The following is a 25,821-nucleotide window of genomic DNA, read 5'->3' as shown; positions in this document are numbered from 1 at the left end:
GTATTGAACTTCTAAGTTTATGAGTTTTTAGGTGCCACAGAGAGTGCATGCATTCACACACACACATACACACACACACACACACACAATGTAACACCTTCTCATACTCATACACTCACATGTCTCTCCTAAGCTTCACAAAACACTTTGCAAAAACATTTCATTCATGGCATCAAACTGAAATTTCAATCCAAAACTAAACAACCTCTATCCTCACTATTTCCTGGGCAGCAAAGAGTTGGGGGAAAGGGAAAGAAGGGGAGATCTGCTAAGGAAAAACATTTAGTTATGTTCCCCTCAAAACTGAAAAGCAGAAAGGCATACCTTTCATCAGGGAACATGGCAGGCCACAAAACAGTCCAAAACATACACAGTGAATGGCCCCTTGTAGAATTCTGTCTGGAAAGCAGCCCCCCAGCCCACTGAAAGTTTCCTTAGCTGGGCTGGCAAGCAATGTACATTAAAGGAGCTTGGTGTCAAATCGTCATTTTGCCTTGAGTGTGGTGATAAGCATAGGGACGTGGGGGGAGTATGGATGTGTTGCATAGAATGGAGAAGCAAGGGTAAGACATCTTCAGGGTTTAAGCCACTCCCCATGGATCTCTCTGGACTTAGAATCTTTAACTCCACTTGAGGCAAGAAGGTTGCTCTTTGGGGGCCAGAAAGTCTATTCCTCTCTAATGGATGGGGCAACACTAGGACTATAAAATTCTATAATGTTATCCTTATTCCCCAGAAAAATTATGATCCAGTTGGGGAAAGAACAAGATCACTCAACCATGTACAACACAACTGCCACCAGATGACAGAATAATCAATAGAGTAGTAAACCAGTGCGTTGAAATGTAGACTTTGGAGTCCAGCAGATCGGAGTGAACTCAGATCGGAGAAAACTACTTTGCCACATTCTAGCTCTTTGATCTTGGGATGATTATTTAGTTTCTCTGAGCCTCAAAAAAATAATATTAGATGCAAGAATAAAGGGAGTCACCCCTATGTGTAATATTTTGTGTTGAGTGTTTTTAATTTATCACCTCATTTAATACGGTGACTCTATTGCCCTTAATCAGAACTTTTAAAATTATAAATAAGAATAGTCTAAAAACTCAGTGTCAAAAAAAATAAAGTATAACATTAATATTAAAAATAATGAAATGAGGAGGACTTACAGGTAAAAATTCTGCTGAAATAAGTGGATTAGGTATTATTAGATCCACTGCTTGCACACTCTTTTTCCTCCCACCGACTTTTTGTGCTTTAGCTTTACTCTGTCATTCCATAGACATTTTTCCTCCCTATGATAAGGAAGATGGGTAAATGCAGCTGAAACATGCAGCTAGTTATGAGTACATCACAAGGTAAGGCTTCTGGAAGATATTAGCTGGTCTTCCTTGAAAAAACATATCCAGCCTTATATCAATCACACCAATCTTGGGGTTGGAGTTCTCTGGTTGGCCTGCCCTAGGTCACATGTTAAACCCTAAGGCCCAGGGGTGGGATCTTTCCTTTAGTAGGTCCACTATAATAGATCCAATTGGTAAAAGGAACACACACACACACACACACACACACACACACAATCGATTAACCACAACAGGGAGGTATATTTAGTTAACTATATTATAGATAAGAAAACTATTTCAAAGTTTAGATCAATTAAGTAAATGGTGGAAGATCATCCATGTATAGGTGGGAAAGCAAGGTTTGATTTGAGTCCAGATTATGTTTACAATCTATTGGAAGAGCTGGCATCAATATACTGTATGATTAAGTCAAGACAACCAGATTCTTCTTATTGATATTAGGAGTGAAATATACAGGGAGTATTTGAGTGGACTAAGTATTATAAAATATTTCTTGGGGAAAGGTATCTTACACGGATTTGATTGGTAAAACAGAAAAGCAAGAGAAATGCTACTTTTCTTAATTAGGTTTCACCAAAACATTTTTCTTTCAAATATTTACTTTTAATAGAAATATACTATGAAATTTAGAATTAAGGAGAGATTGGCTTGTTCCCCTTCTAGTTGAAGGTTAGAAAACTGAGCTAAAAGAACAGGTCCAAATCTAGGCTTAGCTACTGACCTCACATCTGATTTTGGACAAGTTATATATAATATATTCCATGAGCCTCAAACTCATTTTCATCCAGAAAATAGTATTACTTCACAGAATTTCTGGAAATTCAAATTGGAAAGGAAATTTAAAAGTGTACTGAAAACCTAAAAACACAACCCAAATGGATCTACTCCCTTCAGAGCACTATGTGCCACTGTTTATGGATATGATTTCTAATATCAGAGAGAAGGTTGGTCTTTTTTTTTTTATTGGTGTTCGATTTACCAACATACAGAATAACACCCAGTGCCCGTCACCCCCACCCCCCGCCCTCCTCCCCTTCCACCACCCCTAGTTTGTTTCCCAGAGTTAGGAGTCTTTATGTTCTGTCTCCCTTTCTGATATTTCCCACACATTTCTTCTCCTTTCCCTTATATTCCCTTTCACTATTATTTATATTCCACAAATGAACGAGAACATATAACGTTTGTCCTTCTCCGATTGACTTACTTCACTCAGCATAATACCCTCCAGTTCCATCCACGTCGAAGCAAATGGTGGGTATTTGTCGTTTCTAATGCTGAGTAATAGTCCATTGTATACATAAACCACATCTTCTTTATCCATTCGTTTTTCGATGGACACCAAGGCTCCTTCCACAGTTTGGCTATTGTGGACATTGCTGCTAGAAACATCGGGGTGCAGGTGTCCCTGCGTTTCATTGCATCTGTATCTTTGGGGTAAATCCCCAGCAGTGCAATTGCTGGGTCGTAGGGCAGGTATATTTTTAACTCTTTGAGGAACCTCCACACAGTTTTCCAGAGTGGCTGCCCCAGTTCACATTCCCACCAACAGTGTAAGAGGGTTCCCTTTTCTCTGCACCCTCTCCAACATTTATTGTTTCCTGCCTTGTTAATTTTCCCCATTCTCACTGGTGTGAGGTGGTATCTCATTGTGGTTTTGATTTGTATTTCCCTGATGGCAAGTGATGCAGAGCATTTTCTCATGTGCGTGTTGGCCATGTCTATGTCTTCCTCTGTGAGATTTCTCTTCATGTCTTTTGCCCATTTCATGATTGGATTGTTTGTTTCTTTGGTGTTGAGTTGAATAAGTTCTTTATAGATCTTGGAAACTAACCCTTTATCTGATACGTCATTTGCAAATATCTTCTCCCATTCTGTAGGAGAAGGTCGGTCTTTATCACTATAGTAGTTTTATAATTTGGTAATGGAAGATAAATCTTTTGAGCTAATTAATTTACCTATCAATTTCTACTATTTTCTTCTTACAGATCAGTACTATTATTATTCATTGGGGTGAAGATCACTTTCATAAGTAGTGCTGTGGAACAGGATACTTAAAGATTAAGTGTCAACAAAAAGCTTTGCTCTAACCCAAATTAAATGTATTTTTCTTTACATCTATGACTCTTCAGCAAACAAGGATATCCTATTGACTTTCTTTCTACTGACCCTTCATTTATATCCCTTGGCACCATTTCTCCTAGAACTTTTCCACTATGAGCTCAGCAATGACTTTCCCTTGAAAGAAATCTCTCCTCCTCTCCAACATCTCCAATCATCTTCAAGCCTCTCTTCCTATGTAATTCTAGATAAGAATAGGGTATTGATTTAGAGTGAGTGTTCATCCACAGCTGTGAAGAAAAAAGTGAAGTGCTACATCTTGTGAATAATTACTTTAGAAAACAAACCCCAAATGCAGCAAGATAAAGCAATGGGATTCATGCTCCATCTCATTCATTTTGACAGTTGCAAGGAATCCAGGTCCAATTGTGCTGCCATGAAAACTACAGGCAGAGGCTGGCAAAAAAGAAAAGACATGTTCTTGTCAAAGCAACTCTCATTGTAGCTGAAAGAACATTCAGTTTTGTCTGAGAAGGGCACTGAGTTCCTTTCTGTGTTCTTGGCTAGCTAGCGTCAGGAAGGGGATTCTGAGTAATTTTGCCTGTGTCATAGGTAAATAACCCACTAATAGCTGTCACAGAGGGACCCCATGTTTCCACTGACCTTTGGTCTCAGGACAGTGCTCTCTCAGGGGGGACTGGTCGGGAGGGAGGTCAATAATGATGTATAGCCTTGGGATGTGGGGAAGAGAATGAGAAAAAATTTCTTTTTGTCTTTTTACTTGGTTTGTTTTTTGGACACAAGTTTGGGTTAGGAAAATAATTAGAGGTGTTTTCAGAAGTTGAGATGAGGAAATATAGAAAATAAAGACTAAAATTAGGTCTAAATTTAACAAATTAACACATAAAGTTTTAAGAATAATGCTTAAGATCTATGAGTTAACAACCAAAACACTTAAACAAATTATTAAAATTAAAAGCCAGAAATTATTAAAATAAAACTTTTCAGGGAGTGAGAGTATAGGCAATGAGCAATAGGATGAGAAATTGTTATATTTCTTAATAAATCCACCAATTAATTTTTACTATGCCATATACTACTTTAAAAAATGTAATTAACAAAGATACTATAAAATATGGATATAAAATAAAAAGTCATTTTCTATGGAATATAAACGAAGCTTATTAATTGATAATATAAATTTTAACATTTATCTTCTAACTGGAACATTATAATAATAATATGGGAAATTCAAGATATATTGCTATATTTGTCAAGTGAAATCAATGAAATTCATGGAAGTTGAGAAATCTTCCATGATTATTCTGAAGTTAGAGATACACTGATTAGGAAAATGCCCATCTCCCTAACTCAGACATCAGCGTTCTTTCCATTTCCCCCTCATCTGACAGAGGGATGTTCACAGATACCACTCACTAGAGCTAAACAATTCTAAGGCACATGGCAGGAAGAGAAAGCCACAGAGACACTAACCTCAGATTTAAAACAGGGTCAAGATTGTTTTAAGTAATGTGTAAGTGAGCCACGGAGTCATGTAGGTTATGAGATACTGGATGTCAGTGGGAAGCAGCCCTAAGATTGCGGGGGTGATGAATATGCCATTCAACTTTATCATCTCTGACAGAAAGAGAATACTGGGATTGATGGACCTTAAGTCCACTTACGGATTTGCATGAATCCACTGCCAGGTACAGTGTAGTGCAGTTGGAATTGAGGAAATAGGGGAGCCCAGGAACATATTTGTGTCACTGAAGCAGAGCCCATAAGAAAGAAGTAAGGATGAAGATGGTACATAATTCATGCAGATAAATGGCAGGGGCAGACCTGGCAGCGTGGGCCCCTCCCTTATCAATAATCCAACACACTTGTTGGAGGAAAGGGGTATCTGTTCCATCCAGGACTTTTCTGATTGTCTTTATTCCTCTGAAGTGTAAAGCCTGTTGCATTGAGCTGCCTCCAGTGATGCTTGAAGAGTTTCTCCTAGGAGATTAATTCAGAAGGCATCTGTGCAATACTTATTTTCTCTCTCTCTCTCTCTCTCTCTCTCTCTCTCTCTCTTTCTCTCTGCATATTTGTGGAAATGAGCCTCTTGGGGAAAAATTTGGAGTTCAGGCCTTTTATGCTATGTGTCTGACTCCACCTCCTTTTTGTACATCTCTGCATCGGACTAGCTCTGGGTTTGAAAACTCTGTGCCATTTGTACTTCTAAAAATAACTTTATCATGATGGCATTGGATTAAAAGTGACTTAGGAGTAATACAGAGGATAAACAAGCCAGAGACCTCTTGTTGCCCTGAAGTCCCCTTTGTCACCCTGGTGCTGAATACAGGGAAGGAAGGAAGTTGTGGAGTTGTTCTGGAAATAAGATTTTGTAGGTTAAAAAAGAAAGATGTCAGTGTCTTTTTATTACTAATATGGTGTGTGCACACACACATACCCCTCATGCCCATTCCAGCGTCCACACCCCAAAAAAGTATCCTGAATCTCCTTTCCAGTGGAGGTCTCAACAGATTATAACAGCCTATCCCTCCTCTGGTATCCAGACCAGGGGTAGCGTAGGGGTGGTGGTGGTAGTGTTAGTGTGTGTGTGTGTGTGTGTGTGTGTGTGTGTGTAGTGGAGAAGATAAAAGCAATAAATGCACTTCAGTTTAAAGTCCCATTCCTCTCTGATACAGGTTGGTACCCCCTTCGTAATTTTGTCCCCACTGTAAGCATTCACTGGAAACGACTGGAAATTGAAGAGGGCTGGGAGCAAGTTTAGGAGTTTTCAGGGACAAAGTTGGAAGTGGTAAATAAAGCAAGCGGCTATTAACTTTTCATCAGGGATCGACAGGAAACAAACAGCAGTTACTCCACATAGAAAGTCACTCTCACACGGTCTGCACTTTGCTCTATCCCCAGGCACAGTGAGGATGACATAGCTAAGCAAGGACGTAGTCTAAGATGCACCACGGTGGGGAAGTGAGGGATGGGCAGCAGACAAGAGCACCAGAAAGAGAGGCACGCACAGAGCACTCGGGGGGGGGGGGGGGGGGGGGGGCAGGAACAGAGTGGGAAAGGCAGACACCAACAAGAGCGAGAAAAGCAGTGTGTAAATTTTTTTCTCCCTGAGCTACAATGTGCTGTTATATGTTGTTATGGCCCCGTGCCATGCAAAATAATTTCAAGCTCCACCCAAAATCGCCTGCACCAGATGTGTGAATAACACACTTAAGAGAGTCACTGATGCAGTGGTTAAGAGCATAAGTGGGCTCTGGACATGGAACTGAACTTAATACTGGTTCATTCATTTCAGAAATGTGTGGTGAGAACCTGCTGGACATGTTAGGTGCTGTACAAGGTGCTAGGAACAAATGGTAAAATAATAAAATAGCCTTCCTTTATGGACCTTTTAAAAAATTACAGTAATCAAATTTCGTATACATAAGAAAATTTACCATTTTAACCACATTTAATTGTACAATTTAGTGGCATTAAATACATTCACAACATTGTGTAAACATCTATCTCTTTCCAGAATATTTTCCTCATTCCAAACAGCAACTCTGTATCCATTAAATAACTCTCCATTCCTCTCCCATAGTCCCTGGTAATCTCAGTTCTTTCTATCTCTGTCAATTCTCCTTTTCTTAGATACCTTCTATAGTGAAAGAACACAGTATTGACATTTTTTGGTCTCTGGATTATTTCACTTATCATGATGTTTTCGAGGTTCATCCAAATTCTGTTGTATCCATGCAACAGAATTCCATTCCCTTTCATGGGAACAAGTCATCTTTCATTGTTCATGGGAACAATATTGCATTGTGTGTGTATACTGCATTTTGTTTGTCCACTCATCTATTGATGAAGACTTAGGTTGTTCCCACCTTTTGATTATTGTCAATAGTGCTACTATGATCATGGCTATACAACTATGTATTTGAATTCCTGCTTTCAATTATTTTGGATACCTACCTACTTCCTTAATGGGTCTTGCACTTTTTAAAAAATATTTTATTTATTTATTCATGAAAGACAGAGAGAAAGGCAGAGGCATCGGGGTAGAGTCAGGCTTCCTGTGAGGAGCCTGATGAGGGACTCCAATCCCAGGACCTTGGGATCACATCCTGAGCCAAAGGCAGATGATCAATCACTGAGCAACCCAGGAGCCCCAAAGGATCTTGCACTTTTAGAGGAAGTAAGAACAGATAAATTCTAATGTTTGAATACTATGTTACTTAACACACATCTTGTGACAAAGGAGCACAAAATAGCCAGATAGAACCAGATGGAGGATATTCTAATACGGAAAAAAAAAAAAGGATGGCATAGGTAAAAATTCTAAATTAATTTGATGCATAGTCCATTATGAATAAAAGAGAAATTCAGGAATGCTTAGAATGGGGGAAAATGAGATTAGAAGGAAGTGCAAGGAACTGATCCTATAGAGATTTATGGACTATATTAAGATCACTGAATCTCCCAAATAGCGTCTCCTTTACATGGTCCTCTCCTTCACATGATTCAGGTCCCTTAACTGAAAAGTCACATTCTCATAAATGTCTTCATTGATGATTGTATGCAAACCGACATGTTTTCCTCATCAACTTCTAGTCCCTTCTAGTCCTTATCTTGTTTAATTTTTCTCCATAGCATTTAAGTTCATATGTATGTGTTTGTATGTATGTGTGTGCCCTTCTGCCCCTCAGAATAAAAGTTCCATGATGCAGAGACTATGTCTTTTATTGTACTGCTGTATCCCAGGACCAAGGACTGTGACACATAAGTGATCTCTAAATATCAGTGGAATTAATGAATGAATACGTGAACTGACTCTCCTTTATGACCTTGAATAATGTAGTTCCTTTTTTAAATTCAAGCAACTTCTGCTGGGTAGTTGTGTGGATGAAATAAAAGTGCATAAAGCATGTAATATGGGGCAGCTGGGTGGATCAGTTGGTTAAGCATCTGACTCTTGATTTCAGCTCATGATCTCAGAATCTTGAGGTTAAGCCCCATGTCAGGCTCCATGCTGAGCCTCTCCCACCCCACTCACATACACTCTCTCTCTTCAAAAAAAATCCATTTCTTCTCCCTTCCCTTTTACTATTATTTATATTCCCCACATGAATGAGGAGAAGAAATGTGTGGGAAATATCAGAAAGGGAGACATAACGTAAAGACTGCTAACTCTGGGAAACGAACTAGGGGTGGTAGAAGGGGAGGAGGGTGGGGGGTGGGAGTGATTGGGTGATGGGCACTGGGGGTTATTCTGTATGTTGGTAAATTGAACACCAATAAAAAAATCCATAACACAGGGCCAAGAACATACTGAATGTCCAATAAACATTAGCTTATAGAATTTAGAGAAAAGGACAGGAGTAGCAAAAGGTTGAGGGAGATAAATATAGAAAAACAAAACAAGATAAGGCTATCCATTCATTATCTGTTTTGGTGAGAACTCCTTTCTTGCATTAGACTCATCCATCACAAACAAAAAGAAGCAAAATTAAACAAAGCCAACATGTTACACTTTTGACTGTCAGAGAAAATAATAATAGGAATGAGGCTTATGTTGAACACAAGTAGAATTTAAACTTTTATTTCATAGAATCAAATATCAGTCAGTGAGTCATGAGTTTTGCTTTCCTACAAGGATTTACTGGTTTCCACACAAACTAGGGTGAGTGAGTGAGTGAGTGAGTGAGTGAATGTGTGTGTGCACATGCTCACTATATATGGAAAAAATACCTGTCTCAAAATACATAGATGATATGTTTGAAGTAAATTTGAGCAACACAACCCAAGTGAGTGTATGTTAGTTAATCTCTGGTTCCCTTGCAGTACATTGACAGACATAGAATTATCAGAAAAATCAGGATATTTGAAGGTATTTTTCATACCTCCTCCCCAGTCCTCCCCCAAAAAAGTCACTCTCTACTTGGCATTAAAAACTGCAGTGATGCCTGTTCCTAATTTAATGAAAAACAAAAATCAATAATACAGCACTGATCAACATGGACTGTGGGAGTAAAAGAGAATCACATCATGCAGGTGTTAAAACACATATTAAAGTGGTGATAATGAATAAGGTATTTTAACTGTAACTTTCGGCTTGGACCTGATAAGGGATAATACTCTCCCACAAGGAAAGGCTTTCATTTCACACCTACGTTGTGGAGCTGGCGGCAATTCTGAGGCAGGTTGCAAAGACTAGGACTTACTTTGCCAATTTCATAGTTACTCTTGGATCTAAGCAATAGATTCAAGGCTCCTTTTAGAACTCACTGGGTTGTTGTTGATTTTCTAATTTATTTATTCATCAGCTATACTTTTCTACTTACAAGAGGAATTGGCAATGGTTTAAAGCCCACTTTCTTCTGTATCCACCAGGGCTGTATTTTGCCACTCTCCCCACTCTGGGGGAGGGGTTGGTCCTGGTTCTGATGACTCTGGATATGGACGTGGTCAGAGGGAAGATGAGGGGACTTTCATTTAATATATCAAAATGGAAAACCATTTATTATGAAAATTTTATTTATTTGTACCCCATTTAAAGCTCTCACTGTAACAGGTATATATTAGGTCAGTGGTTCTCATACTCAGATGATCCAAGTCACCTCGGATCATGTTTTAAAAGCAATTTTTCAGGGCCCAGCTCAAGACCTTCTTTTGCTATGATTCTGGAATTAGGTCTAAGAATCTGAATATTTAGCAAGCATTGAGGTGAATCTGCTGGGCTGGGAAACGCATTTTGAGAAATCATATAGTCATCAAAACTCGCTGATTGATTTGTTAATATTCTGTGTATGATTTGATCATCAGTTTCTGTTTCTTTCTCCCACTGATCCTAACTGATATTTTTATGGTCAATTTGGGGGAAGTTAAGCTGGTTGTTGGTGGAAAAACCTCCCTATAGAACTAAAACCATCTGTCCCTGTTCTCTTCACAGTTCAGTGATAGCAGTAGAAGTAACCAGATACAGACTTAGAAAAAGAGATATTATGGTACCCTGACTTGAGAAGGTCCGTATTACAATCTATTATAAATTTATTTTAACAATTGAGGAAAGTATTGTTTGGAGAGGACAAGTGGACTAGGCCAATGTCAAAGAGAAGTGTGAGAGGTAGGAAGAATACAACATATGTGGGTTCTGTTAACGATGGCTATTTCTTGAGAGGCCAAACAATCATCATTAAAAACTGACTTTTAAATCATGTCCCCTTGATAAAATCACACAATAAGAGATAAGCAAAAGGTAGATTTTATCATAAAAGTCAAAATGGAAAGCCATTGGGATATAAAGCATGAAAGAATCACGGTGAAAAAATAAGGATCCGATTTCTCTTTTACCTAGAGTCAGGCCATTTTGGGGGAGATGAATGCATGTGTGCTCATGTGCAGTAGTCTGTAGACCACCAAGAAAGATTAGAGTCTTCTCCATGCAAAGAACAAGTTGAATCAGTGTTGATCAAAGATTGACATCAAACATACAGCCTCCATAATAAAACCTGCTGTTTGTAAACCCTCATTCAGAAGCAAGAAGGATCATTATGAGTTTCTCAGGTCACAGGTATTAACTCCACATCATTCTAATTTCTAGTCCTTGGTCACTTTCTGCCACATTCTTTTGCTGCATCTCAAAATCAATTTGCAATGTAATGATGTGGGGTCCGCCAAAGAAGTTACTTCTTTCACCAAAGTTGCAAATATAAGTCATCTGCATATGAGGCACTAAACATCAAGGTGATGTGTGAGGGTCTGGTTTGATTTCTATCCACAGAGTATCTTAGAAGAAGGGGCCAAGCCTAGGGGTGTTGGGTATGAATGTGCATATGTACAGGTAATAAACCTCCACACAAGGAGATCAATATCTTCTTCATAGACAGAATGAGTTGAGTTGGTGATGAACAACAGCTGCATCAAATATATGCCCTCAATAATGAAACCTGCTCTCTGTAAACCTCCTTTTGAGAGGAGGAGGTCTCATTATGAGTTTCTCAGGAACATGTGTTAACTCCATGTAGTTTTAATTTCCAGCCCTCAGTCACTCTCCAACACATCCTTTCTCTTCCCCCTCAAATTCAATTTGCAATTTAATGCCATGAGGTCTGCCAATGGTGAGGTTTTCCATGTCCTCAGTCACATGGAAAAACATACAGCATTCTGTGCAGGGACTTTACCCATAAAACACCAGTGGCATTAAGCCATCAGAATGAAAGAAAATCACATTTCATAAATTCTAAGTTTAATCTATATGTAAATTTAGCCAACATTTTTAAAGAATAATAATTCATGAGTATTGATGTTTACACTGCTTGGCAATTTTTTTTATTACTTTAAGTAATGATCCAGATACAAACAACATTCTTTTATTTTATAAAAACAGGTGCTTGGTTGACTGAAGAGATGCAGAATAGAAACCCATATCCTACTTTCAGGGAAACAAAACCACCAGGATGTTTCCTGAGCTAAAAAGAAAGAATAGCGATACTAAACAGAAAGCTACCAATTTTTAGTGACTTATATTAAAATTTTACTAAGGAAAATATAAAAATGTCCTTCAAATGCATACTTTTTTCATAATAACTATAAATCAACAAGAAAAAGCAACTGGCAATAACTGAGACATTGAGATTGTTCTGACACAGAGTTATGTTATTACTTTCAAGCATGAATATATATCAGCATCACTAAAACTTGGTGAGTTTATTTAAAAATGCAGATTCTTTGGCATCTGAACAACAAAAAACTACATGTGATTTAGTAAGTGCGGTAGGGTCCAGAATTATTTTCACTAGAATTACTGAATTCTAATTTATCCTCTATCTCCAGTCCAAAACACAGCCAAATCCATACTAACATAACCACATCATCCTGTAACTTGACACATACGTGAAAATCTTGAGTTGGGAGTCCATGGATCGACATTTTAAAAAATTATCTGGAAAATAATGATGCCTAGCCTTCCATTTTTTTGGCTATTTTCTAAATGCCACTAAGTGTCCTAAAGGCTTTATATAAATGAACTCATTTGGTCTATCCAATTATTTTCTTATTTTTTAAAAATTTATCTTTAAGAAATCCAATGAGATATTATTGTTCCCATTTTATATAGAAAAAGACCTTAGGGTACAAAGGCCAAGTTGCCCAAGTTTATTCTAGAAAGTCTCCAAACTGATTCAAACCAAAGCAGATGGAACCTAGAGCTTTCATCTTCCTCACTATACTGTACCTTCATGATTTTGATGCATATTAAAACCTGAGAAGCATTGAATTATGAAATAGATATGTAAGGCCTTCTGACATAAGTGGTCTAAGGAACACTTTGAAAAACACCGAAATAAATTTTTTAAATATTCCTTACTTTTGCTTTCAAACCTATATCCCCCGTCCTAACATTTCTGAATTCCAGATCTGTACATTCAAATACCATTTTTTACATATCTCAGTTCAATTCTTTATGCCATAGGACAAATTCAGAAAATTCTCTGCTAATTTCTTTCTCCAGTGCTCCCTGCTGCCTTCCACAGAGTTGAGCAGATCTGAAAAGGAGGTAGTCATCCTTACTCTTTCTTTCCCTCATCATCAACCTACCCTGCCATCAGTGAGTGATCCCTATCACTTTCCTATTAAATCTCTAGTAAATTCAGCTGTCCCTTTCTATAGTCCATGCCATTATTGTCATCATCACCAACATCACAGTCATCATCATCATCACCATCATTTTTCTAGACTTCTGCAATTGTTTTGCCTCTTGTCTCCCACTTGTCCTCTCCAAGCTATTCTTCACACTGTGGCAAGAGTGATCTTGAAACATGGTGACTGAAGCCCCAGGTTCTTGATATTTCCCCAAAAAACTTGCATGTACCATCCTTCCTATCTCCTTGGCCACAGATCAGACCACTCTCCCCCAACACTTGTACTCCATGCATGTCAGCCTTCCTTTAGTTCCTCCTCCTCCCCACATTCCTTTGGCTTCCCGTTTTCACATGTGGCCCTCTGCCTGGAATGCTCCCATTAAAGGAGAATAAATTGTGAGTAACTCCAGGACTAAGCTGTCTCCTCTATGAAATGGGAGTAATGTTGTTAAATCAGGGTATTAGAATTATGAAAGATAGGTATTATATATTCAGTAAGTTTTAATTTCCCTAAACAGGTTTAAACATTTTTAAATATATTCTAATAATCCTCATGTTAAAATATATTGAATAATATATTTCTTCCCACCATTTACCAGTTGTAATTTCATGGACTCTCAAGGTTAGATGTGTCCTTTAAAGAAACTGTTTATCTCATTTCAGGAATTCATTAAAATTATCACAAATCTTGCTGTGAAGTATTCTTGCAATTTTTAATTGCTGTCTAGTTAGCAATATCCTTCAGAATGTTGCATCTTTCTAAAAATGTAGGTGTTGGATAGCTATAATTTTCAAAATTACTACTTTGTTCTATAATCCATCAATGAGTTAGTAAAAATAATTAATGGAATTTTCACGTTTTTGTGGGCCCTGACAGGAAAAAAAAAAAGAAGGCTACAAATAAATGAGCAAGTAAAGGAGCATTAATTAGCATCTAATTTGTAATAGCCGAGTTCAGTGCTCAATAATTTGAAAATTAATTGAACTTTTATGTTGATGTATAAGGTAAAAATATAGCCAACTTCTTGTTGAGAAAAGATGAATATTACCTTAGTAAAAACTCTCAAGACTACTAATTTGTTGAAGAAATAAATGCATTGTATAGGGGCTATCAGTAATATAATCCACCAAGAAGGATGTTACAGTATCATGCATGTGAAATATGGAAATGGAAAGAGATAGATAGAAGGGAGAGAGAAAGACAATAGAAAAATTGTGAGTAAATATTCGGAAATGTATAATAGGGAATTCAGGATAAAGAGGATCCATGACATGTTTGTATCCATCTTGCAGCTTTTTTATACATTTGCATTAATTTCAGAATAATATTTGTGGAATCAGTATGCAGAGTATTCTTTTAACTTTTCCATAAGTATAAATTTATTATACAATTTTTAAAAATTGCATTTTGTCTCTGGATCACTTTCATCCATGTCCCAATTTTCTCTACAGCACCTCCTGTTGTTTAATATACAGTTTACCCTGGAACAACAGGGATGTTAGGGGTACTAACTTAACACAGTCCAAAATCCACTTATAATTTTTAATATTTTTAAAATATTAATTTATTTATTTGAGAGATAGGGAAAAAGAGAAAGAGTGCATGAGCAGGGGCAGGGGTGCAGAGGGAGAAAGAAAGGGGAAGCAGGCTACCCACTGAGCACTGAGCTTAATGCAGGGCATGATCATGATCATGACCTGAGTCAAAACCAAGATCAGATGCTTAACTGACTGAGCCACCCAGGTATCCCTCCATCTATAACTTTTGACTCCTACTAGAATATAGGTTTGTGAGACTCAGGATTTTTTTTTTTTTTTTTTTGGCAGCTCTATCCCCTAGATCTTGAACAAAGCTTCAATACAATAGGGACTTAAAAATATTTTTGAATGTATGAATGCTTGAATAAATGAATGGACATATGAATCTATAATATGGTGGTACTGAGGATCAGCATAATATATTTACATCATACATACATGTGAAGCACTTAGACCAGTGTCTTGAGGGCTTAATAAATATAAGTTATTTTTATTGAGGAGTTTAGGAGGGTTAGATTTCCTGCTATGTGGTGGTAAGAGATTAGGCTGAGCCTAGGGACAAGGGTTACATAAGGAAGGGACACATGGCTCATAATATGAAACTTATACTTAATTCCATAGCAAGTGAGGAGTGGTTTATTCAGATTTGTTTACATGGATTACATTGTTATGGGTTGAATTGTTTCCCACAAAATTCATGTGTTGGAATCTTAATCTCTAGTACCTCCAAATGTGACCTTATTCTGGAGATAGGGTCTTTATCAAGGTAATGTTAAAATGAAGTCATTACGGTAGTCACAATCTAAAGTAACTGATGTTCTTGTAAAAAAAGAATATTTGGAGACCGCGTTACATAATAGAAAGAATGTCATGTGAACACGAGGAGGGCCGTCTCCAGGCCAATGAAAGAGATCTGGAATGGACTGTCCCTCATAGCCCTCAGGTGGAACTAATCCTGCCAACACCTTGATTTTAAACTTTAGCCTCCAGAACCATAAGGCAACAGATTTCTATTTTTTAAGTTACCCAGTTAGTGGAATTGGGCATGTCTAGAAAACAAACATAATTCTTTCGGCTATCATTTGGGGATAAATGAGGGCCAGGCTTGACTAAAGCAGGGCAGGTCACTTAACCCTTCCAAGCTTTAGTTTCTTCATCTATAAACTGGAGATAATGCCTAATAAGCAAACCTCATGATACTACATCAAAGAGAACGTGTGAGGGGATCCCTGGGTGGCGCAGCAGTCTAGCGCCTGCCTTTGGCCCAGGGCGCGATCCTGGAGACCCGGGATCGAATCCCACGTCAGGCTCCTGGTGCATGGAGCCTGCTTCTCCCTCTGCCTGTGTCTCTGCCTCTCTCTCTCTCTCTGTGTGTGTGACTATCATAAATAAATAAAAATTAAAAAAAAAGAGAACGTGTGAAAATGTGTAAGAAAAGTATGAAGAACAGGGCACATAAGGCATAATATGTGCCTTCTAAATACATAGGAATCTTTTTTAATCCATTAGATCTTCTTGGAATATTCATTACAAGTAACTCTCTCTTATCCAGAGGAAAATATTGTCAACAGCAATTTAGCTACCCTTTTCCTGAGAAGAATTTCTCACCAGGGTATCATCTCCAATTGTGAATGGACTCATCACTGAAATGTGGTGTAGACAAAGAATGAAATCTCTGTGCCAACATGACATTTTTTTTTCCCATAGAACCAGTGAGATGTGAAGTCTTTCCTGAAAAATAACTGGCAGTGAAAGTGGGGCCAACCACTTATCTTGCTCTTGGATGAACAAAAATGACTGAAGGGCTTAGAGAGTGAAGGAAACTGCCTCAGGGAGAAAGAATCTTTGGGAATACCTAACTGGCCCTGGATAGTCCGAGACCCAGTGAACTTTGTTGTTTCATACAAATGAATGAACATGGTGCTTACAGCCTGAGGTAGCACAAATGAATCAGTAGTTTAACTTCCATTTTTAAATTAAACAAATGGAAAACTGTGCTTTCCAAATCTATTAATTAGCACCTTCTAATTAAGTCCTTAACAGAGGTTTAATCATTGAAGACTCCATTTTTTAAGGAAAATAAATTGTTGACAGGTCACTTTTAGGTTGTTAGTCATTTACCTTAATTGTGGCTTGTGGAGAATCAAATAGTTGAAGACACACATTTTGTTTTTAGGTGTCAGTAGGGTGTAGGATGAAGCAAGGCCCCATCAGCAAGCAAAGATCTGGGCTGAACAAGGGTCACAAAACTGTGAGCTTCTTAATGTCCAAGACTGTGTTTTATTTTGATATTCACCCCCAAAGACCATAAATAGGAGAGCTTCATAATATTCTTTTTGCTAAATTAGATGACAGATAACATATATGTGAAACAATAAGAAATGTTAGATTGCAAAGGTAAGAGCAGAGGCAAATGTAAGAAAAGGGGGATTAGTCTGTCATTCCAAGTTGTAGAGGTTAATATCTTTATGTCTGAAACCTCACCTTCACATATTATTCAGAAGTCTTTCCTTACTTCTCTTCCTCCAGTCACCATTCCATTAATACCTATTCTCAAGAAGGAATCTGAAACTCATGGACAGGGAGGAGTAATTGACCGATGAGCCAACTTAATGATCATCCTAGAATTCTAGCAGGAATTAAATTCTCAATTGAACTAAGCTAGACACTTTTGATTGTCACAACCCACCAATGCAGAGTGGTGGGTGGGAGGTTCTTGGGACTACTGAGTAGAGGCTAGGGAAGCTGTTAAATATCTTACAATTCACAAGGCACCCACCCTCACTCCCCCAAATAAAAAGAAGAGTTACTTGAAGAATTAATAAATAGATAAAGTTGATGTTGTTGATAAATTCTGGTCTAGGGAAATAAAATCTAAGCAGTGTAATTCTTAGCATAATTGGCAGTGAAGAAAGGAAGAAAGAATATTTGTTGAGAATAGCTTGTGTTTACAAGGTATCACAGTTTATAAAGACAGTACCAACCTCCTAGAGAGGCAGTCTCTGTAAGCAGCAGAAGAGTCAGATCCTTACCTTCAGAAGGGAGGGTCAGCATGGCAGCACAATGGCTGAGCCTTCTATAGGTATCGAAGCCGGATTTCACAGTGCGGCACTGGTGTTGTTTCCAATCTTGGCAACCTTGGCCTCAGAGTCATATCTCTTTCTCTTAATTTTGTGCTTTCCATAGAGAAAATCTCAGTCCTCCTCATCTCCACACTCCCCACTGCTGGTCCTTCCAGGGGGCTTGTATAAGGCTCCCATATCTCTTTAAGCCTATGTTATCTCATCTGTGAAATAGAACAAGCCACAACAGTAAAAGTGATTCACCAAATGGGTTTCTGTAATTCCTGAGACTTACCTGGGACAAAGAAAGGAGTTGTTGCATCTCACTTTCAGCATTTACTATCAATTTCATTCTTTTTGAAATGTAAATTCCAGTGTAGTTAACATAGCATTATATTAGTTTCAGGTGTACAGTATAGTGATTCAACACTTTCATATATATTACTCAGTGCTCCTCAAGATAAGTATATTTGTAATCCCCTTCACCTATTTCACCACCCCCCTCCCCTACTTACCTTCTGGTAAGCATCTGTTTGTTCTTTATAGTTATGAGTCTGTTTTTTATTTGTCCCTCTCCTTTTTTTCTCCTTTGTTCATTTTTTAATAATAAATTTATTTTATATTGGTGTTCAATTTGCCAACTACAGAATAACACCCAGTGCTCATCCCATCAAGTGCCCCCTCAGTACCCCGTCACCCATTCACCCCCACCCCCGCCCTCTTCCCCTTCCAGCTGGGAAAATTGGACATCCACATGCAGAAGAATGAAACTAGACCACTCTCTTGCACCATACACAAAGATAAACTCAAAATGGATGAAAGATCTAAATGTGAGACAAGATTCCATCAAAATCCTAGAGGAGAACACAGGCAACACCCTTTTTGAACTCGGCCACAGTAACTTCTTGCAAGATTCATCCATGAAGGCAAAAGAAACAAAAGCAAAAATGAACTATTGGGACTTCATCAAGATAAGAAACTTTTGCACAGCAAAGGATACAGTCAGCAAAGCTAAAAGACAACCTACAGAATGGGAGAAGATATTTGCAAATGACGTATCAGATAAAGGGCTAGTTTCCAAGATCTATAAAGAACTTATTCAACTCAACACCAAAGAAACAAACAATCCAATCAGGAAATGGGCAAAAGACATGAAGAGAAATCTCACAGAGGAAGACATAGACATGGCCAACACGCACATGAGAAAATGCTCCGCATCACTGGCCATCAGGGAAATACAAATCAAAACCACAATGAGATACCACCTCACACCAGTGAGAATGAGGAAAATTAACAAGGCAGGAAACCACCAATGTTGGAGAAAATGCGGAGAAAAGGGAACCCTCTTACACTGTTGGTGGGAATGTGAAATGGTGCAGCCTTTGTTCATTTTTTCATAAATTTCACATATGAGTGAAATCATTTGGTATATCTCATTATCTGACTGGCTTATTTCACTTAGCATTATACTTTTTATTTTTTTTAACATTATACTTTTTAGATCCATCCATGTTGTTGCAAATAGCAAGATTTTTTTTCTTTTGTATGGCTGAGTAACATATTTTATACGCATATGAAGGCACACACAATGCCTTTTCTCTGTTTTTTTTATACATTCATCTACCATGGACACTTGGGCTGCTACTGTAGTACCATAGTTTGGCTATTGTAAATAATGCTGCAATAAACATGGGAGTGTATATATCCCTTTGAATTAGTGTTTTCATATTTTGGGGAAAATATTCACTAGTGCAATTACCAGATCACAGGGTAACTGTAAATTGAGGAAACTCCATACTGTTTTCCACAGTGACTATAACAATTTGTATTCCCACCAACAACGCAAGAGTTTTCCGTATTCCCCACATCCTCACCAACACTTGTTGCTTCTTGTGTTTTTGATTTTAGCCATTCTGAAAGGTGTGAGATGATATCTCATGGTGGTTTTGATTTGCATTTCCCTGATGATGAGTGATATCGAGCTCTTTTCATGTGTCTGTTGGACATCTCTATGTCTTCTTTGGAAAAATTGTCTATTCAAGCCTTCTGCCCATTTTTTAATTAGATTATTCATTTGGAAGGTGTTGATTTTATAAATTATTTATTTTTTGTGGGTACTAATCCTTTATCAGCTATGTCATTTGCAAATATCTTCTCTCATTTAGTGTTGCCTTTTGGTTTTGTTGGTTATTTATTTCTTTTGCTGTGCAGAAGCTTTTCATTTTGATGTAGTTCCAGTAGTTTATTTTTGTTTTTGTTTCCCTTGCCTCAGGACACAATCTAGAAGGATGTTGCTACTACTGATTTCATTCTGAGCTAATTACTCAACCCTCAATGTTCTGGTTTGTGAGATGCATGTCACCTACATCAATAGGACATTGTGAAGCTTTAATGGGAAAAGGGAGAAGATCTCTAGTGATCTCTAGTCCTCTCATATTGTGTCAAATAAATCATATTGCTGGTGAGATCACTGTTTTCATTGATAACCTTTTCCATTGATTATCACTCATTAATTCACTGATTGGTTTGTTCATTCACTCATTTATTCGATCAACATCTGGTAATGTCTTGCCATAGGCTAGGTATTATAGAGACAAGTGCTTCAAAATGCCCCTTTATAGGCCAAAAATATTTTGTGAAGCTGAAGCTCTGAACTTGGGAGAAGCAGGCAGAGCTAGCCAATGTAGAAAATGAATGAAAGTAACCCGTGTTGCAAGTCATCTACTCTAAGAGAGCACATCAAACCATCCTGATCCACGGTGGCTTCCTCTTAGCTTTTTTTTTTTTCCCCTTATTACCTTTGCTGTTCCCTCTAGGGCTTGACTCAGCACAGTATGATATTCTTTACTGCAAAAAACTTCACCACGTTAACTCAAGTAAACAGACTTTTTTTAAAAAAAGATTTTATTATCATGCAAAACAGAGAGAGAGAGAGAGGCAGAGACACAGGCAGAGGGAGAAGCAGGCTCCCTGCAGGAAGCCCTATATTGGACTGAATCCCTGGACCCGGGATCATGCCCTGAGCCAAAGGCAGATGCTCAGTCCCTGAGCCATCCAGACATCCCTCAAGTACAGTCTTATTAAACCTGATTTAGGCAGAAGAAAAGGGCTAGAGAAAAAAAGAAAATGAAAATGAAAGGAGAAAAATGACACTGCACCTTAGGATAAAGGGGCTGTAATCATTAAAAGTATGGATTTCCATGGTGGCCACTCCTCCAAACCACTTCTACTTTTTTTCCTAACCAAAATTATTAGATAAGGATTTGGATTTTATTGCTGTGTAACCAACAGGCACCAACATACACTAACACATGTTATTTTATTTCTTATAGTGTGGCTCAGCTTAATGCTGTCGGGTCTGCTGCTCTACTACCTCATGCTGCAGTCTATAGTGGGTGGTCAGCTGGGGCAATCCTGAGTGACATGAGTTCATTCTGGGGCCCAGACTGAGGAGGCAGGAAATACCCAGAGAAAACTCTTCTGAGAGATTCCAGAAAAAAAAAAAAAAAAAAAGAGCCTGTTACCTATTCCCATGCTCCATTGGCCAAAGGAACTCATAATGATAAGCAGGAAAGCAAGTAGAGGAAAAGTATAATCCATGTTTTGTTTTGTTTTGTTTTGCTTTGTTTAGTTTTGTTTTAGAGACTGAAAGCATCCATTGGGGGGGAAAAAAAGATCAGGAAATGTATAAAGAATAAGGACCATTAAAATGACCTTGCATATAACCTATGGGCTACAATGTCCTGGGAAATGAATTTAGGTCCATCTGACATAATCCAATATGTCAGCCCTGGCCATTACCAATTTGTTTCATTTGATCAACAGGAAATGGGAGGTTAGCTAAAAGTTTTTAAAAGAAAAGTGCTTTGCCAAATTGTTCTGAACAATAAATAAATAAACAAATAAATAAGATCTTGTCTTATTATTGTTGTAGTTAAATATTTTTGCTGAAAATGTTGTCTGTAAAGCATAAATACTCATATTGTCTAACTCACAAGCTATATATAGGAATTTAAAAAGACCATGCATTAGCAATTCTTAGCATAGGGCTTGGCACATAATAAGTACTCCATAAATATCAGCCAACAATAACAATGATAAACAGAATTCAAAGACTTATTCAACATGTATTTTACAAGCACTCAGTATGTATAAGACCTTATATGTAATAGATTGTTCCACATAAAACAAGCCTCTGCTTCCAAATACCTACTAAGATTAGAAGGTGAAGTTAGGAGGTTCTTACCAGTTCTTAGTGACATGCTTTCTAATCCAATATATGCCCTCTTTTTCTCCCCTTATACCCATTTCAGTGGTCTAATCACTGGTAACCAAATAGCCCAGGGAGAACATGCTCACCCTACTACTGAAAGGACTGGCAAAGGCAGATCAATGGTGCTGAATGAGGTGGGGCAGATAAGATGTCCTAGAGGAGCGGTGTTCTAAGCAGAAACAATAGCTGAGACCAAAGGCACAATGACCTGAAGGAATAGATCAGGGACAGTGATTGGGGCAGAGTACAGGAGAGGAGTCTGACAGGTTCCTCCCACAGATGTTTATTGACAAACTGCTTCCTATCCTACTTATGCCATGTAAAGTTTCATCTCCTTGGTGTGACGTCATCTAATCACACTGTAGAGTGTCCCCAGGGAAATTGTACCATATTTTTGTTTTACACATTTATTAGCACTTAAAGTCTCTGAAATTCTCTTAATTTGTCAGTGTGTTTATAGCCTGCTTCTACCCTGGTGTACAAGCTATGTGAGAACAACACTATTGTCTTTTGCTCCTTCTCAATTCTGTGTGATCATAAAAAAGTTCACAGTAAACACCTGTTGACATAACAGATGAAGCAATGTGGAGAGTAGAAAGTAAAAAAAGCTAGAGTCAAAAATCAGAGGCTATACAACATCAGAAGCATGAAGTATTAGAGAAATAGTTGATAAGATGGACTTAATTGAGATGAAAAATGCTCTATAAAAGACAATGTTAGAGAATGAGAATGGGAGAAAATATTTGCAAAATACACATGAAATAAGGGACTGATATCAAAGACACAAAGAACTCTTAAAACTCAACAATAAGAAAACAAACAAACAGATTTTAAAAAAGGTAAAAGGGAGCACCTGGGTGGCTCAGTGGTAGAGAGTCTGCCTTTGGTTAAGGTCATGATCCCAAGGTTCTGGGATCTAGTCATGCATCAGGCTCTCTGCATCTCTCTGTGTCTCTCATGAATAAATAAATTTAAAAATCTTTTTAAAAAATTGGCAAAAGGTCTTAACAGATATCTCACCAAAGAAGATATATAGATGGCAAATAAGCATATGAAAAGATGCTCCACATTGCATGTTGTTAGAGAAATTAAAATTAAAACAATAAAATAAAATCTTAAAAAAAAACAACAAATTAAAACAATAGTAAGATGCCACTACACACCTATTATAATGGCCAAAATCTGGAACACTGACAACACCAAATGCTGACAAGGATGTGGAGCAGCAGGAAATCTCATTCATTGCTGGTGGGAATATAAAATGATGCAACCACTTTGGAAAACAGTTGGGCAGTTTCTCCCAAAACTAAACATATTCTTACCATATAATTTAACAATCATGCTCTTTGGTATTTACCCAAAGGAGATGAAAGCTTATGTCCATACAAAAACCTGTGCATGGATATTTATAGGAGCTTCATAATTACCAAAACTTAAAATTAATCAAGATGTCTTTCAACAGGTGAATGGATATAGTACCTCCATACAATGGGGTATTATCCAATAGTGTTAGTAGAAATCAGCTATCAATCTGAATTTTTAGATGGAGGAAACTTAAATACGTGTTACTAAGCAAAAGAAGCCAATCTGAAAGGCTGCACACTATATAATTCCAGCTATATGACATTTTGGAAAAGGCAAAGCTGTGGAGACAGTAAAAAGATATGTGGTTGTCGGAGATTATGGAGAGAAAGGGATGAAGCAGAGAGGATTTGGGGGACAGAGAAACCACTCTGTATGTTGCTGTAATGGTGAGATCATGTCTTATACCTTTGTCAACAAGAACGTACAACACCAGCTATGAACCCTGATATAAACTATGGACTTCGGGAGATAATGAGGTGTCAGTGTAGGTTCATCATTATAACAAATGTACCTACTCTAGTGTGGGATATTAATAGTGGGAGAGGCTGTGCTTTTGTTGGGGGAGGAGGCATTTACTCTCTATATTTTCTGATCCATTTTGCTGTAAACCAAAAACTGTTCAAAAGGAATGGAAAAAAAAAAAAAAAAAAAAAGGAACCTCAGAGAATGCAGGATCTGAGCTTTATTCCAAGAATGAGGATCTGAGATTTCTGAAAAGCAGAGTATAATTTTCAGAGCTCTGCTTTTGGCTGATTTGTATGTCCTCAAGAAGAGGAGGCTAGGCACAGACAGAGGTCTTGACAGTAGTAAGTTATTGTAAGTTTCAACAAAAAGTGAAGTTTATCTAATTAGGGAATGATCTATGGGAGTCCAGTTGTTTTCCTCTACATGATGTCCAAACTGAAGAGAATATCAACTGATTTTTCTCTCAGGACTGGCTTCTCTGCAAAAGACTCTTACTTCTTCAGATAAAAGTTCTTAAACCAAAAAAAAAAAAAAAAAAAGTTTTGAAACCAGAAACTACCATCTTCCACATGAATCTGTAATGGCTCTTTTCCCCCATGTAATAATAGCCTTGAAATAGAGATCTTGTCTTTGGTTTCTTGATCAGACAGTGAAAGCACAGTAACATTAAAAGCTTCTACAACAAAGTGAAGCTTTTCAGATGTTTCCCTACTCCAGACCCTAATGTGCCCTGGGCCAGATATTGGCAACCTTACAACCTTATCTCCCTTCACACAAACTCATTTTCTTTCTATCTTTTTTTTTTAAACCAATCATGTCATTCACTCTTATTCTTCATGCTTTTATATTTGGATGAGTACATTTTTCTGCATTTTAATTTTTTGAAGGTTTTGAAAATTTAGCTAAATTGACAAATGTTGTATAGTGCAATTATTTCCACTATATTACAAGCTTTTCATTTTGTCACTATATAATAATTTACTTACCACTTTTTCTGTTGAGGATCATTTAAGATGTTTTCAATCAATCTTAATTTTTCAACTTAAGATGTGTTTCTCAATCACATACAATAATATAATGGACAGTCAAGCATATATTGTTTTTTTGCACATGTGTGAAAATTTATTCAAGGTACACACATAAGTTATGTTACTGGGTTAAGAAAATTACTGGGTTAAGAAGTATACACATAACACAATTTATTTAATATTATCATTTGCCCTCTGAAGGTACGTACCAGCTTTTACTGTTTGAAATTTCCAAATTTGCCATATCTGTGTCTAATGCTTTGGTATTATTTGACTTTAGATTTATGTAAGTCACAGGGTTGCAGAATAATAGCTTTCTATTGTTTTAATCTGCCTTTCTCTGATAACATGTCAAATTGAGCGCATTCTCATGTACTTATTGGCCATTTGTCTTTTCTCTTTTGTGAATGACATTTTCATATATTTTGCCCATTTTTTCATTGGGTTGTTTATCTTTTTTCATTTTGATTTGTAGAAGCATTCTATAAATTCTGGATACTTAGCTTTTGTCAGTTTTATGCATTGCAAATATCTTCTCAAAATCTGTTCCTTGTCTTTTTACCTTGTTTATGATGTCTTTGGATGAACAGATGTTCTTTATTGAATGGATTCAAACTTACCCGTTTTTTTTTTTCTTTATGGTTCATCCTTTTTTATGTCATTTAAAAAGGAAAACCTTTGCAAACCTAAGATTGTAAGTATAATGTTTCACGTTTTATTCTAAATGTTTAAAAGTTTTACTTTGCACGGTTGGTCTCTTGTCCACCAAAATTTAATTTTGTATTATCTCTTATTCCTCTTATTAGGCACCCTCCACTAAAGTATCCTCCTTTATTGCCTCAGTAAATCTTGATTTGTTATAAGACAGCTTCATTCCCACTTTCCTTATGAAATCATCTTTGAGCTCTCAATGCTTTGCTGATTTCTCTCTCTCTAGATTGCTAAAACATCTGTCTCTAAAATTGTAATGATTTTTATCTGAATACTGAGAATATCAGTGGATACCTGCAGTGTCCAATAGGT

The 25,821-nt window shown here is 37.4% G+C and overlaps 1 protein-coding gene across 1 annotated transcript in view; it reads right to left on the bottom strand.

The window, feature by feature from the left end:
- Window positions 1–3,010: 3,010 nt before the first annotated feature.
- LOC144301133 (uncharacterized) overlaps window positions 3,011–25,821 on the bottom strand; it is a 93,456-nt gene continuing 70,645 nt past the window's right edge. Inside the window, exons 6-7 of the transcript XR_013367868.1 lie at window positions 17,638–17,891; window positions 3,011–3,878 (exon numbers count right to left, since the gene is read on the bottom strand). The gene's annotated coding sequence lies outside the window, so the exon portion shown is untranslated. The remainder of the gene's footprint in view (window positions 3,879–17,637; window positions 17,892–25,821) is intronic.

Source organism: Canis aureus, chromosome 29 (assembly GCF_053574225.1).
Source record: "Canis aureus isolate CA01 chromosome 29, VMU_Caureus_v.1.0, whole genome shotgun sequence".
In the NCBI taxonomy this organism is placed as follows: Eukaryota; Metazoa; Chordata; class Mammalia; order Carnivora; family Canidae; genus Canis; species Canis aureus.
This window is presented reverse-complemented; position numbering and strand designations above follow the sequence as displayed.